Raw genomic sequence first — 14840 nt, forward strand, 5'->3', positions numbered from 1 at the left:
TACATAGGAGTGTGACCATAGGTAACCTATACCCAGAGCAACGGTGGCAGCTGGAGTTCAAGACGGCATCATTTCCAGCTCTCTGGAAACCTATAATCTAGTCGAGGAGACAGCAGAACGTGGCGAGGCTGAAGGCCAGACTCCAGAAGTTGGGAAACTGGTGTCTAGCCTAGCTCCATCTCAACTTACTTAGTTACTTGGTTCAAGTTAATTCCCTCCCCTTTTCTCCTCTGTATAATGGAGAGAACTGGACGAGATACAGCTATTTCATAATTTATGATTCCAAGAAAGAGTAGGAAGCAGATTGCAATAAAAGAGAAAATTTCTTAGAATACTGTATCATGGAGAAGTAGGGGAGAATAAGGGAACAAAACCTTAAACAGGGGATGGAAAACTTGAGTGCATCAGAATCACTGTGGAGAGCTTGTTAGAACACAGATCTCGGGTCCTAGAGCAGCAGCCACTTTAGGCCTTGGGCTCACGTAGCCAGCCACCCATTTACCATTCTACCTGCTAACTTTTCCCTGGCTTCTTGTTACATTTGTGACATTGAGCAGTATGGTCATCAGTCTGAGCCTTGGTTTCCTTTTGGGACTAATGCCAATAAACCTTCCCTCCATGGTTGCTGTGTTATCAAATAAAAGACACTGCATGAAAAAGATGTTCAGAGAATGGTAGATACTCTAATTATGGGGGCCTAGAAAATCATGCTACAACCCAACCCTGAGTGGGCTTCTTATTTAAAAATTGATCCCATTCCCTTCTCCCAGCCCTTGATTCAGCACTTGAGAAACATGAGCCAGGGCTCAAGGATTAGAATGCTGCTATAGCTCCAAAATGGGTCCTGAAACCAGAGCTGGGTGACATTGAGTCCTATAGTTTGGCCCTCTCATCAGACCAGCAGGTTTTCTTCCTTAAATACATGGGACTCTATGAATTCCAGAGTAAGCTTAATCCCTCCCCAAACTCCTGTCCCCCACCCCCCGTACTTTGGGACTCCCCTTTTGTAGGTCAAAGGCTGATACCCTGGGCTTCCTTCTACACCCTAACCTCTGCCTGGAATTTTCTCTAAAAAATTGACACCCTAGCACCTACCTGCCCCAGTTCTAGGGACTTAATACAAGTGGCAGGGTGAGAACATGACTAGCTAAAGGTTGCAACAGAGCCTTTAATTTGGAAAGTGAGCCACCATCTTGTGTTGTCTGTACTAGGTTCTCTCCTGAGTTTTAAATAACTTTATTTCCTGGCTGGGCGCCTGTAGCTCAAGTGGCTAAGGCACCAGCCACATACACCAGAGCTGGAGGGTTCAAATCCAGCCTGGCCTGCCAAACTACAATGATAACTACAACCAAAAAATAGCCGGGCATTGTGGCGGGCGCCTGTAGTCCCACCTACTTGGGAGGCTGAGGCAGGAGAATCACTTAAGCCCAGGAGTTGGAGGTTGCCGTGAGCTGTGATGCCACAGCACTCTACTCAGGCGACAGCTTGGGGCTCTGTCTCAAATAAATAAATAAATAAATAAAAATAAAATAACTTTATTTCCTAATCCGAAAAGTTAACTGATAACTTGGTGGAACTTTCTTTTTATGAGGCAGAATGTTGCTCTGTCACCCAGTCTAGAGTGTCATGGTATCATCATAGCTCACACCAACCTCAAGTTTCTGGGCTCAAGTGGTCTTCCTGCCTCAGCCTCATGAATACTTGGGACTACAGGGGTGCACTACCAGCTTGGCTAATTTTTCTACTTCTAGTAGAGATGGGTGTCATTCTTGCCCAAGCTGGTCTCCAACTCCTGAGCTCAAGGGATCCTCCTGCCTCAGCCTCCCAGAGTGCTAGGATTACAGATGTGAGCCACCATGCCTGGCCACATCTTGATATAACATTTTGAAGGGAAAAGGAGTATAAGGAAAAGATAAAAGGTACTCATACCCTTTCTTGTCAATCCACTTTCACTTTCTTTCAGCATATAAACATTTAAAAAGTGAAATCGGGGACTTGGTGCCTGTAGCACAGTGGTTACTGCCCCAGCCACATGCAAGGAGGCTGGCGGATTCAAGCCTGGCCCCGGCCTGCTAAACAATGACAACTGCAACAAAAAAATAGCTGGGCGTTGTGGTGGGCGCCTGTAGTCCCAGCTACTTGGGAGGCTGAGGCAAGAGAGTTTGCTTAAGCCCAAGAATTTGAGGTTGCTGTGGGCTGTGACACCATGGTACTCTTCTGAGGGCGACACAGTGAATCTGTCAAAAAAAAAAAAAAAGTGAAATTGGGGTCATAATCTGTACATAGTTTGAATTTTCCTTTTTGTCCCCATTCACTACTATCATAAGCATTTCCACATGACATCAAATATTTTAAGCAACAGTTTTTAATGATCACACAGTTGCTTGAATGGGATGTGTGCTACAGAATTTATTTTGCCCATTCCCTAGAGTTAGACATCTAGGCTGCGAGCTATTTTTCACTATGACTCTGTAGTAAACACCTTTATGAGAACAGGATACTCTGCATTTTTGACTATTTGCCTAGGATACATGTTTAGAAGGTAGAATGACATACTTTCAAGCCTTCTAATATTTGTATTTCCTAATTGATGTCCACAAAAGGTGTACCAATTTTGCCCTCTCTTCAGAGAGGCACCCAGGTCTCTTAGAAGTCCACACCTATTTAGCAATTCCCTTCCATTCTCCTCAGCCCCTTCTGCAAGAGATTATCAGATTTGGATGATGTGCTTTACCTGCAACTGATACTGAACACAGTGGACAGTAGGATCTGGACAAATGGAGGTGGAAAAAGTGGCACGCTTGCTTTTGGGGAACGTATAATAGAGGAGAGAGAGACACACACAGGTAGGTAAACTACCTTACATCAGAATCACCTGAGAGCTTTAAAAAACAAAACCATAGCTATGCCTCCTACTACTAGGTCAATTAAATCCATCTCTTCAGGGAGTGAGATCCAGACATGGTTATTTTAAAAAGCTTTTCCAAGTATTCTAAATTTCAAGTTCAGGCAGAGTTGAGAATCTCTGCCCTACATAACAAACACCCCTTTACAAATGATATGTTAGACACTGGGGACCATGGTGATCTTGGGGAAGATTTCTGTAGGTGACTTCTGAGCTGAGCCATAAGGCAGCGAGATCTTGGCACACAATTTGTGAGTATATTTTATTCTTAATAACCACCATTCCACTTATAGAGTCCCTCCCCAACCCCGAAAGTCCCTTCCCATGCCCTGTCCCTCTCCTCTCCTCCAAACAATCTTGGGCTCTTTTTGACAGAGGTGGGAACTACACTTCAAAGATGCCATGTGACTTGACAAGGTCACCTGCTGAGTAGCTGAGGCAAACTGAAACTAGGTGGCTCTTCTGACTCCCAAATCAATGTCTTCTCCAGCATCTCACCTCAGAGGGGGCAAGGCCTGGAGGGCAGTCAACTCTGGAATGCAAACCTCTCCTGCTCACTACCTTGATTCTCAGGGTTACTGTTTACTGGCTCCAGGCCATAAAATGCTCCCACTAGGCTCTGGCAAGGTGGCCTACCCTCAACACCCCTTCCTACTGCGTGACCAAAAGGAAGAATTAACCATAAAGGAGGAAAAAAAGAAAGAACCAAAGATCCCACTCCATCTCATTAAGAAAGTAAACATAAGAGCCATCTAAGTGTCTAATTAAGCTTCTAATTAGTCCCTGCTTGTTACTAATGCAAATTAGATTACTCCGCTTAACTACAGCATGTCCACAACACCCTTGTTAATTGTGGCCTTTTGAAATTAAATTACTCCCTAATTAGCATATCAAAGCCATTGATTCGGAGCTGGGAAAGATGAGGGCAAGAGGAGCCGAATGCCAAGTTTGGTTAATCAGAGATGGCTAATTAAATAGTGACGTCTTACGTGGGGGGCTAAAGGGCAGGGGCAACTCTCCTGAATGGCCATATGGAGCCCAGTTCTGGCCGTGCCTTGGCATGAGGGGCTCCTGTGGGCAGAGGAGGGGCTCTAGCTGCCCTCTATGGGCTCTTGGCTGTTCTGCCCAGTTTACCCCTGACAGGCCCCTGCCCCGCCCTTGATCTTGCCAGATAATTTCTAGGTGAGGCATTCACCTAGATCAGTGGCTCTCAACCTTCCTAATGGCCCAATGTATTTTCATTGTTAAAAAGGGGTCGCGACCCATAGGTTGAGAACTGCTGACCAAGATCTTGGACATCAATTCAGGGCCATCCAAAACACAGCCATATTCTAATATGCAAAGATTCAATGTCCTTCCACATCCCTCTCTCTGTTCCAAGATGAGTTCCAGAAGGGTGACATCTACCTAGTTCTTCTCTAGTCCCCACGTGTGGTTCTATTCTGAAAGAAAGACTCTCCTCTCCCCCAAAAAAGTACACAAAAAGAACAAGTTTTGAAGACGGGTAAAAGGGTGATGACTTCCATAGGGGGTCACACTGCATAGGTGGGCTGGTTTCAGCTTGGGACAGGCTCCTGAAGACACAATCCTTATAATTCCCTCCATGGCAGAAAGACAAGAGAAAGAATCATCCAATAGCATCAGTTCTTAAGCAGCTGTGTGGGAATTAAAATTGGGTCAGGACACCTTGTGATATCTGAGCTTGCTGTACAGACCCTGCAGAGTCTTCCAGATACCACTTCCCCCTAGATTTTCCTTGAAGAATATTGGGGATAGGTAAATCTCTGAGTTAAAGCTGCTAAACAAAATGCTCTCAGTGGCTAGGCAGTCACCCAGGAGGCCAGGTGAGAAGCAGAGGGCAGGAGGCAGCAGCCACTACTCAATCCAAGTCTATCCTTCTTACCCCACAGAAATGTAGGCTTGGTGTTGACAGGTCTGGGTTTTTCCAAAGAGGCCAAAGTGGTGATAAAGATGTGAAATTTACCATTGTAACAAACTGAGTGGGGGTCAGCAAAACATGGTAGGAACAAAGTTAATCAATGTGTGACCCAGTAGTCCAGAGGCAAGATGAATTTTTACAACATGTCCCTGGGCAAGTCACATCACCTCTCTGGTCCTGGGTCCTTGACCTGTCAATTAAGAGTAATAATTATCACTACCTGGAGAATCTTTCAGAGTTGGTGTCAGAATCAGCACAAGGAGGTATGTTAAACTGCAAAGCACAGATAGGGTCTGGTGGCCACATAGTTCTACCTGCCACAATCCCCTCCCAGATCTGCACAAGGGGCAGAGCTAGGACTTCCAAGTATCCTTAAAAATGCTGAGGGCCAGGCCAGGCAAAATGGCTCATGCCTACAATCCTAGCACACTGAGTGGCTGAGGTGGGTGGATTGTTTGAGCTCATGGTTTAAGACCAGCCTGAGCAAAAGCAAGAGCAAGACCCTGTCTCTAAAAATAGCGGGGCATTGTCGTGGGCACTTGTAGTCCAGATACTCCTAGGGAGACTGAGGCAAGAGAATCACTTGAGCCCAAGGGTTTGAAGTTGCTGTGAGCTATGATACCGGGGCACTCTACCAAGGGTGACAAAGCAAGACTCTGTGAAAGAAAGAAAGAAGAAAAGAAAGAAAGAAAGTAAATGCTGAGGGCCACCAGCACAGTGGTTCACACCTGTAATCCTAGCACTCTGGGAGGCTGAGACAAGTGGATCCCTTAAGCTCAGGAGTTTAAGACCAACCTGAGCAAGAGAGAAACACTCCTCCCCACCACACGCATACACACTAAAAACAGAAAAACTAGCTGTGCATCTTGGCAGTCACCAGTAGTCTCAGCTACTCAGGAGGCTGAGGCAAGAGGATTGCTTGAGTCCAAGGTTGCTGTGAGCTAAGATGATGCCGCCGCACTCTTCCCAAGGTGAAAGGGAAAAAAAAAAAAAAAAAGCTGAGCAGCTCTGTTCTTGACCTGAATGTTGGCAAGCTTGGAGGTATCACATACCTGTGCCCTCTGCCCTACATTTAATGGATTATCCCTGGCAGGCGCAGTAGCTTCTAAAGGACTCTTCTTAAAAGATGGAACAAGAACAAAATCCTGATGGCTGAGAGGTCCCTATCTTGTCCTTCTTTCCCTGTTCTCCTCCCCAGCTAGGGTGGAGACTATTCCAATCCTCCCTCCTACAGTTGTCCTCTCTAAGTTTCTCACCAGGAACCCCTGGAGCACACAGGGTGGAGGTCAGGGCCAAATTCCTAAAGGAGTTGATTTTGTTTATTGAAGGAGAGGAAGTTCTGCTGCCCCCACCTCAGAAAGGCTAAATCCCAGCCAATACCTAGCCCACAGATACCCATCCAAGCTAAACTGGACAAAGAGGGCTGCAGCAGTGGTTTTATTTTAGAAAATAAGTTAAATTAAAAGCAAAGCATAAAGAGAAATGGGGGAGGAGTAGGCTCTCCTGGTGTGAGGGGGAGGGGGGACAGCAGCACACAGGGGCCAAGACGAAGCCTGCCTCACAGAGCTCTCTCCCCCAAAGAGATTCAATTAATTGATAACAAGAGGCATCAAATTAATTTCTGGAGGATGTGAGATTCTGATGAAGGGAAATCTCCTCGATGGGAATCAGACGGGAAGGGGCGGGCAGTGCCCCCTTTAATCAGGTTCCTCTGTCTAATTAGGAAGGAAGAGACTTGCATGGGTTGCAGGTCTCCTACCCCACAGCTCCACAGTGCCCTTTCAGGAAGGACCCATGGAGGCAGCAGGCTCTCCAGAAGTAGGCTCCCACGGTTCCCAGCACTGTTGGAAGGAAGACAGTTTGTATTTGAGGCCTTCAGGTCTCTTCTCACCTGGCTTCTAGCTCATGGCTTCCAAATGGGGAGGCCAGGGAGAGGGGACTGCAGGTGCCCCTTCACCAACTGTACATTTAGGGAAAAAAAAGGCCTGGAGAGAAGGTAGGTCATGCCTAAAGCCACAGAACAAGCTAGGAAGTTGGTAGCAGCATGCTTACTGGGGCCTTTATTGTACCCCTGTGAGTCCAGACCCTGTTTAGGACCCACATCTATGAAGCCATTCCTGAGTGTAAGAAGTATAGCACATGGTGTTGAATGGCCCTCTCTGTGGCTAAAAAAGACCATGCTGTCCAAGATACCCCCTATTCTAGCAGTCCCACGGTGGATGCCCAGCTGACGGTCCATTCTGGCCTCACTTACAGGCATTTCTCAGCTGAAGGCAGAAGAAAACACCTGGCTCTGCATCTCAGCTCTCAGGTCTCAAACATCAAGGAGTTTCCAGTAACTCTTGCCCTTGGGAACTCAGGGAAGTGCTGGCTGGGGAGTAACCAAAATCAAGTGCCCTCAGCTAGAGATTGGGGACAGGTAACCCCGGCTTTCTGGGGAAAGAAATCCCAGAGTCTGGGCAGCTCCTGTGGCTCAGTGAGTAGGGTGCCAGCCCCATATACTGAGGGTGGTGGGTTCAAACCCAGCCCCAGCCAAATTGTAACAAAAAAATGGCCGGGTGTTGTGCCTCAGCTACTTGTCAGGCTGAGGCAAGAGAATTGTCTAAGCCCAAGAGGTTGGAGGTTGCTGTGAGCTGTGATGCCACCACACTCTACCGATACAAGGTGAGACTGTCTCTTAAAAAAAAAAAAAAGAAATCCCAGAGTCTACCTAAAAGAGGGATTCTCTTAGTGGACCAAACCTACCTTCAACATCAAAAGTACCTCCAGCTCCGATCCAGAGACCTGGCTGCCTCAAGATGCCTGGCACTTTGCTCCCCAAGGGCACATAGTAGCTGCCCCTTGCTGGGTCTCCCACAGATCCTGACTCTTCCCCCCAATTCTCTCTAGGTACACCCTTTACTTCTAGGATGTGGATGTGCATCTGCACAGAGCACCCTTGAGGGAAAGGAGGAGGTTGCCCTCTTTTACACCAACTTCTTTAGGCCTGGGTTTCTTAGAAATGCAGGCTCCAAGAAATGTAAAGCTAGCCTGGGAAGGGAGCCCACTCAGGCCTGCCTCACTGAGGAAAGGAGGACAGAAGCCCCCTTACCTGCCTACCTCCCCGTTTCCCTTCACATGGGCAGGCTCTCCTAAGGACTCTATCTGGGTGACACAGGTGTCCTATGTCACCTGGGGGTATCAGGACTCCAGCCTGCCCAGGTGGCTGGGACCTACGGGAAAGATCAGTACTCCAGCCCTTGTTCAGTTTCTAATTTTCCAAAATGCAAGCGAGCCTCCTCTCCTTTCACCTCTTTTCCCAGCCCCACCCTACACTCAGAGGCGCTTTGTGAGGTTTGTAGAATGGATACAGCTACTGAGTCCCTGGCTCCATTTCCCAGTCACCCTACCTTTGAATTGCCATCATTTTGAGCCTAACCCTGATAATTAGAATTCTTAGTAATTTCCACTCTACCAGCCCTGCCTACCCAGAACAAATGCCTCGGGGGGGCTTTATTCTACACAATCCGCTTTGCTTCTATCTGAGGAAAACCCACCACTTTGCTCTCCCCATTTATATGGTAGCCTAGGTCAGCTGCCATCAGAACCAACTCAAGTAGGAAAGAAAACACCATTTTCCTCTATTCTGTATTATTACAACTGATCCCATCCACTCTCCCAGTTTCCTGGGAACTACCACCTTTTCATGTCTTGTACTTGAGACCAAACTGTGCTTTCTGCCTAGAACTACCTCATCCTCCCTATAATACAACCAGTCACTCTCAGGCCCCAGCTGTGGAGGTTCCAGTTGGGCATGGGATGAGACCTAGGGAGGTGTCCAAAGCAGCTGGGATTCAGAGCACAGGCCACATGGGTACACCCCAGCCTGGAAAGAAGAAAGGTGCCAGGCTGTGCTAGAGTGAGAGCTGGGGAAAGACTGGCAGTCCTGGGACCAGGGATCAAAGCAGAGAGGGCATCAGTCAGCTCAGGTACTGTACCACAGCAGCTCTGACTCGGCAGCTCAACATGTGGTGCCCCCATTTAGACACGTACCTTTAGTGCTAGACACGCTTGCTTTCTAGCTCAGGCAGGTATGCCCTGAGTCCAGGCTCTTCAAGGGCCTAGGATCAACATCTCACAAGACCACTGCATCCAAAGCCACAAAGTTCAGAGGAAAAAAAATTCCCACTGTGATCCCTGCTTAGCAGAACTAGCAGTAGCTAAAGGTGTGTATTTCCATGGAGAATCCCAGAAGCCAACACTGAAGAAAGCTAGTAACTTCAGGTTCAAGGGAAGTTTTTTTTGCTTCTTCCAGATGATCCTTGATCCTTTCAGTAGTAGGTCCCAAACTGGTCTGAGACTTGCTGCCAAACATCTTCCATAAGGATGTGCAGGCTAAGGTTGCTGAACACTAGAAATCTTTTTTTTTTTTTTTGGAGAGAGGGGTTACCAGTCATTTTTCCTCCTCCGAGTTCTGGAAAATTCTCTCTTCCATTTATATTTGTCTCCATAAGCACCTTAGGAGTACCTGGGGGACACTCCAGGGTTGTATGCAGGTGGGAAAGGCCAGGTTCTAAACCTAGACAGCACCCCCCTTTAAGGGAAAATAGGAAGGGAAGATACAGTCTCCATCTAGAAGGAAGAGAGGAGGCCTACACTAAGCGTATGGAGAGCAAGGGGGTAATAGCAGCTCCTCCCATCCCTGCCTTTCTTCCTTCACCATAGCAGAGGCTCAAGCCCTACTGGTAATACTGCAAGTCAGGAAGCCCCCATCTTAGTCTCAGCTTGGCTACTAAGTAGCGGTATAACCTCAGACAAGTAGCCTCTTCTCTCTGGGCTTCATTTTTCCAACCTATAAAAATGAAGGTTAGTACTCCAGTATTTCCAGTACTTTGCCAACATGTGGCCTGGCAGTGCCAGTAAGCTAAAAATAAAAGTCACCCCTTGATCAGCAAGCACTATCATGTGCCAGGCACCATGCAAGGTACTTTGCTCTCTCATTGAATTCCCGAATGGACTCTATAAGGTGGGTATTACTGACCTATTTTACAATATATGAAAATTGAGGTTCCAAGAACTTAATTAAGTTCCCCAGAGTCCACCTCTACTGCTAAGTTCCAAAGCCTTTTCCACTCTGACACATGTTCTGCTCTGGGAGGCCTGACTTCCTTGCTCTGGGTTCCAGAGTTCTGGAGCTGAGTCTAGGGAAGCCATTTCACCCAACAGAGCCTCAGAGTCCTGTCAAAAATAGTACCTGCCCTGCCTTGGTCTAGGGAAGCTGGGAAAGCAGTAAGATCTGAAGGAAGGGAAACTGTGAGAAGCATCTAGGATGGAAGAAATTATTATTTCACACAATTCAGGCTATTAGGAAAGTAAGGACACTGTGCCTGCTCAGGATGGGAGTGAAGGGGCATGGAGGCTGAAGAGACAGGAAACTGCCAAGGTAGTGGGGCAGCAAAAGGTTAAGATGTAGGGAAGGAGGGGGTAGCTCTCAGGCAAAGAAGGCTTCTTGGGGATATGACCCTTTCCCTCGCCTTAAAGCCCCTATGTCTCCTCTGAAACAGACACCCTGTCTCCACCTTTCCCTCCTATCCCAGACCCAGAGGGCAGACCCCAGTTTTCATCACAGAAGTACCCCAGTACCTAATCTGGGACCTGCCCAGACAGAGTAGGGGCTCAGCAAACATTTGGGGAATTATTGGATCAAAAGAAAGCCTCCCCTAGTCCCCATTTTCCCTCCCCCAAGGAAGAGGTGTGTTTGGAGTAGGGGCCCAGCAGGATATGCACATTCCTGGCAAGAAGGGATCTACCTGCCTACAGCCAGAAAGGAAGTTTTGGCCAAAGGCAGAGGAAGGGGGATGGGGGTGTCTAAGTATGAGGAGGCGCCTACACAGAAAGCTACAGGGGCAGGCCCCTTTGCAAGTTGGGCTCAGCCTACCCTGCCCCTGGCATTCTCCAGCATTGGTGTCAGGCAGGCCCTTCCCTCCCCAGGGCTCAGGGGTTCCCCAACTCCATGACTTCTGGGAAGCCTGCCCAGGACTAGGAAAATGATGGAAAACCCTACCCAGGCACCCAGCAAGCCCTTAGTGCCAGGACAGAAGGTTCCTGTGATCTCCCCCAACTTAGTGCCAAGGCTGGAGTCAGGGTAAAGGAGGGCCTAAGGATCTAGGAGTAGAGATTCAGATCTCACCCTGGGCCTACAATGTATGCGTGGGAGGGGGCACTGAAAATGCCACCTTCTCCCCATGCCAACTTACCCCGCTGACTAGAGTGTGAGCAATACCATTTGGGGAACCCCCAACTCACAATGTTTTGAGAGATTCTGATCTAAGGACACCACGGGAACTGGCAAACCATCAGGTGTACAGCGCAGCCCCTGCAGCCTCCCTCCAGCCACCAGGTAACAAGGAACCCAGAACTCAGGATAACACAAAAATATCTCAAGTTTAAAAAAAAAAAAAAGAAGTCGGCAGACTCCCCGCCAGGGGTCTTCTATGGAAGCTACCCTTCAGGCAGGCAGCTCCCTCCAGCCAGGCCTGGCCTTCCAGCTCTGCCCCTACTGGCTAGTTCACTGATAGATGGGGGGTGAGCTGCTCAAAAATGCCCACAGGGCATGGTGGCCAAGAGGCCATTGGGTTCCTCAGTCTTCCACAGAATAGGAGCTTCTAGGTTCAGTGGTGGGACAAGCACAGACTTCCCGCAGCTACAGGCCACACAGATGATCACACTGCTCCTCTCTCTGTGAAGCAGCAGCACTCTGGCCAACCCTAGCCCCCTTAAGCTGTGCTCCTGGGAGCCTCAATTCCAGACCTGAGGCATTTCGGGAGGGTGCGTTGAAAACGGGGTGAAGATGCTTAAGTTCAGGTGAAACCCGCATTGGCCAAAATGTTCCTGGGCTTACTTGGGAACCACCGATGTGGCAGCTTCAGACGCAGATTTGTTCCTCCGGGTCCCCTACCCCTATCCCAGTTCCTGGAGCCACAGTCAACTGGCAGGGAGACCCGGCGCTGGAGTGCTAGCCACGCGGTGATCTCCAGATGCCTTAAAACTAGGCGCCTAGCTAGCGAAGGAACTGGCCAGGAGGAAGTGACCAGAGAGGCCACGGTGCAAAGGGAGGAGCGGGGTGTGCTCTGGGTTCCCCTGTTTTCCCCCCCAAACTAGAGTCAGGTGGGCGGGATGCGGGTGTATTCATGAGGTCGCCACCGATGGGGAGAGAGGGAATCCGGAATTCCGCGTCCCGCGAAATTGCACAGTCCTTTACCAGGGCAGCCAGGACCCCAGACCACACGTTTAGGGCGCCCACGTTCTAGCGCCTTAAGCTCTGCTCTGCAGCAGCCCAGGGAAGTTTGTTTAGCTTTGATCGGGAGCGCGAGGCTTGAGAGCCGCGGGTCAAAAAGGTTTGTTGGCTGTGAGTGGGGGTAGCTGTCCAGGGGAGTCATTACAGTCCTCAGCGTGTGTGTGTGTGTGGGGTGTCCTGCTTGGTCCCTCCAGGATACTCCCCTGGTGGCCTCCGGGCCCCCGATGCCGCCCTCTCTTCTCCTACATGGTGGGGCCAGGGCTGTCCCCTTTTGGCATCGGCCAGATCGCTCCCTCACCCTCCACCTTCGGCACACGAAATCACAGGGGTTTCCAGACGCTCTCAAGTCGCCTAGAAGTTTTCCGCTCTGTCTCCGAGCTGACTGCGGGATGGGAAAAAGGGGTTGACTGACTCCGGCACTTCCGAGGTGCGACCTCAGCAAAACCAGTCCCCTCCTCACCTGGCACGACGCGGCCCGAGGACCGCAGTCCCTTCCCTTCCCGCTCCCCCTGCGTTCTTATTTGCCTTCAGCCAGTCTTGGGGAGTCCCGCACACCCTGGAGATGGGGTGGGGTTGGGGGAGCCCATTTCACCACTTCCCTTCCCAGTTCAGGAAAGTCCGGGCGGGGAAGTATTGTCTAACTCGGGGCGGGGGGCGGGGGTCATGCCCCCTTACACCCCTTTCCCAGCCGCGACGCCAGAGGGGGCGGGGTCCAGATTCTTGGGGAAGAGCCGGCCTTGGTGGCCTCTCCAGCCGCCCCCCAGGCCGGCCTCTCTCTGTCCCCACACCCGCCGCGCCGTAGTCCCCACCTGTTCCCAAGGCAGCTCGGGGCGGCGGGGGGCCAGACCAGGGGCGGGATGTTGCGGCTGCTCTGGGTCAGTGCGCCGCGGCGGGCCCTGGCTGGAACAAAGTACGCCGGCCCGGGCCCCGCTCCTCTCCGCGCGGCTCCGGCGGGCAGTTTGCAAACACAAAGTGAGCCAGTGAGCGGGCAAGAGAGTGCGCGAGCGAGGGAGTTGGTCTGGTCGTCAGCCCAGCCCCCACCCGCGTTCCCGGGCCCGACCCGCCACCTACCTGTCCGTCCCGGCCGCTCCGTGCGGGCTCCGGCCCGTCAGCCCGCACGGGGCATGGGGCTCGCTCCGGTCCCAGTCCGGGCCCGCCGCCGCTCGCCGGGGCTGCCCCTCCGTGCCGCCCCGCGCCGCGCAGATCCCGGGCGTCCTCCTTGCGCGCCGCGCCGGCCGCCGCGCGCCTCAGCCCCGCCGGGTCATTGCACTTTGTGGGCGGCTCGGCTCGCTCCGGCTCTGCTCCTCCTTCCCAGTCCTTCCGCGACGCTGTTAGCTAGCTCCGGCTCCGGGGCTCCGGGACCCCGGCGTCCCCGCCCCCGGCCCAGCCCTGGTTCCGGCCCGGGCTCCTCCCCGCCGCGCCGCCGCCGCCTGCGCCGCGCCCTCCTTGCGGGCTGGGGTCTCCGTCCCGGGCGCCGGCCGCTCAGTCCACTACGCAGGGGCGGCCGGCTAAGGACTCCGAGGGGCTGCGACTGAGCCTGGGCTGCGAGTGGCTGCGAGCGGGCGGCTCGCGGGCGGGGGAGGAGGAGGAGTGGGGGGAAGGAGGGAGCGCGCGGCTGGCGAGGGAGGAGGGAGCGAGGGAGCGAGGGAGCGAGCGGCAGAGGGAGGGGAGAACAACTTCTTGTGCTACCATAATTCGCCTAAAGCAGGTGCAGCAACTTTCACCCCTTGAGGCAGCTTGACTAGAGCGAGAGAAGACCACGTGGACCAAACTTTAGGGGAGGAAAAATGGGGACGTGGGGAGAAGAAGAGGGGTTACGGATCTGAAAGACGGGGTAGGTGGACAGACTAAAGAAATTCAACCTGGCCTGCGACTAATCGTATGGCGCGCTTTGCAAATCCTGGCCTTACCCTGGAGTCTGGAGGTACGGCCAAGTCCTGCTCCCAAACGGTTCACTGGTTCTCGGCGGGCTGCGCCCGGCGCAGGGAATGGCCAGGGGCCCAGAGACCCGAGCGGAGCCGGCGCCTGGCCCAGGCCCTGCCTGGCCTCGCTTCTCTCTCCACCGTGTGGGGACTGGCGATGGATTTTCTGAACGGGACGTGGGGGTGGGGAGGCTTCTTCTGGGCTGTGTGAACAGTCACCCGCAGGCGTGTGCTGCGCCCTTCTGAGGAAGGGGAATTTCCCATAAAGTGCTCTGGGAGCCAGTGAAGAAGGGGCCCAAGGCTGGAGCCACGAGGGCAAAGCTAAGTGCAAAGTAGAGACATTTACCTGGTCAAATTATATTGTAAACAAAAGTCAGCGTCTTTGAACGTAGCTTTTGCCCAGGGAGACTGGAGGGATTGAGGTGGTGGCAGCTGCAGCTGCTGTGTGTTTGGGTTGAGAGGGGGAAGTCCGGGTGAAAGGCCCAGGATCCAAGCGGAAGGACTGCATTGGTAGCAGATGCCCTACTCAAGAGACTCGTGGAAATCTCAATGACTCCTCCTTCCCACCTCCACGCCCAGAAACATCTCCTGTGTATGTTGAGGGTGGGGAGAAGTGAGGGATGTCTCAGGGTTCCTCAGAGTGCGCCACCCAGCCCAGTGATGCCAGGTCTCCATGAACAAGGGAGGAGCCTTCTGTGGGATCAGGGCAGCAAGGCCATGGGTCTTGAAGGCTCTCCTGACCCCAGATCACCCCAGGCAGGTGGACAAGGAACAGACGGAAGATGCCCCTGTGGCTGA

The 14840-nt window shown here is 51.7% G+C and overlaps 1 protein-coding gene across 4 annotated transcripts in view; it reads right to left on the reverse strand.

Moving 5' to 3' along the window:
- The window catches only part of FOXP4 (forkhead box P4), a 51942-nt gene extending 38271 nt beyond the window's left edge, over positions 1-13671 (reverse strand). For all 4 annotated transcript variants that reach the window (XM_053602573.1, XM_053602571.1, XM_053602572.1 and 1 more), the window contains exon 1: positions 13192-13671. The gene's annotated coding sequence lies outside the window, so the exon portion shown is untranslated. The remainder of the gene's footprint in view (positions 1-13191) is intronic.
- Positions 13672-14840: the final 1169 nt, after the last annotated feature.

Source organism: Nycticebus coucang, chromosome 9 (genome assembly GCF_027406575.1).
Source record: "Nycticebus coucang isolate mNycCou1 chromosome 9, mNycCou1.pri, whole genome shotgun sequence".
NCBI lineage: Eukaryota > Metazoa > Chordata > Mammalia > Primates > Lorisidae > Nycticebus > Nycticebus coucang.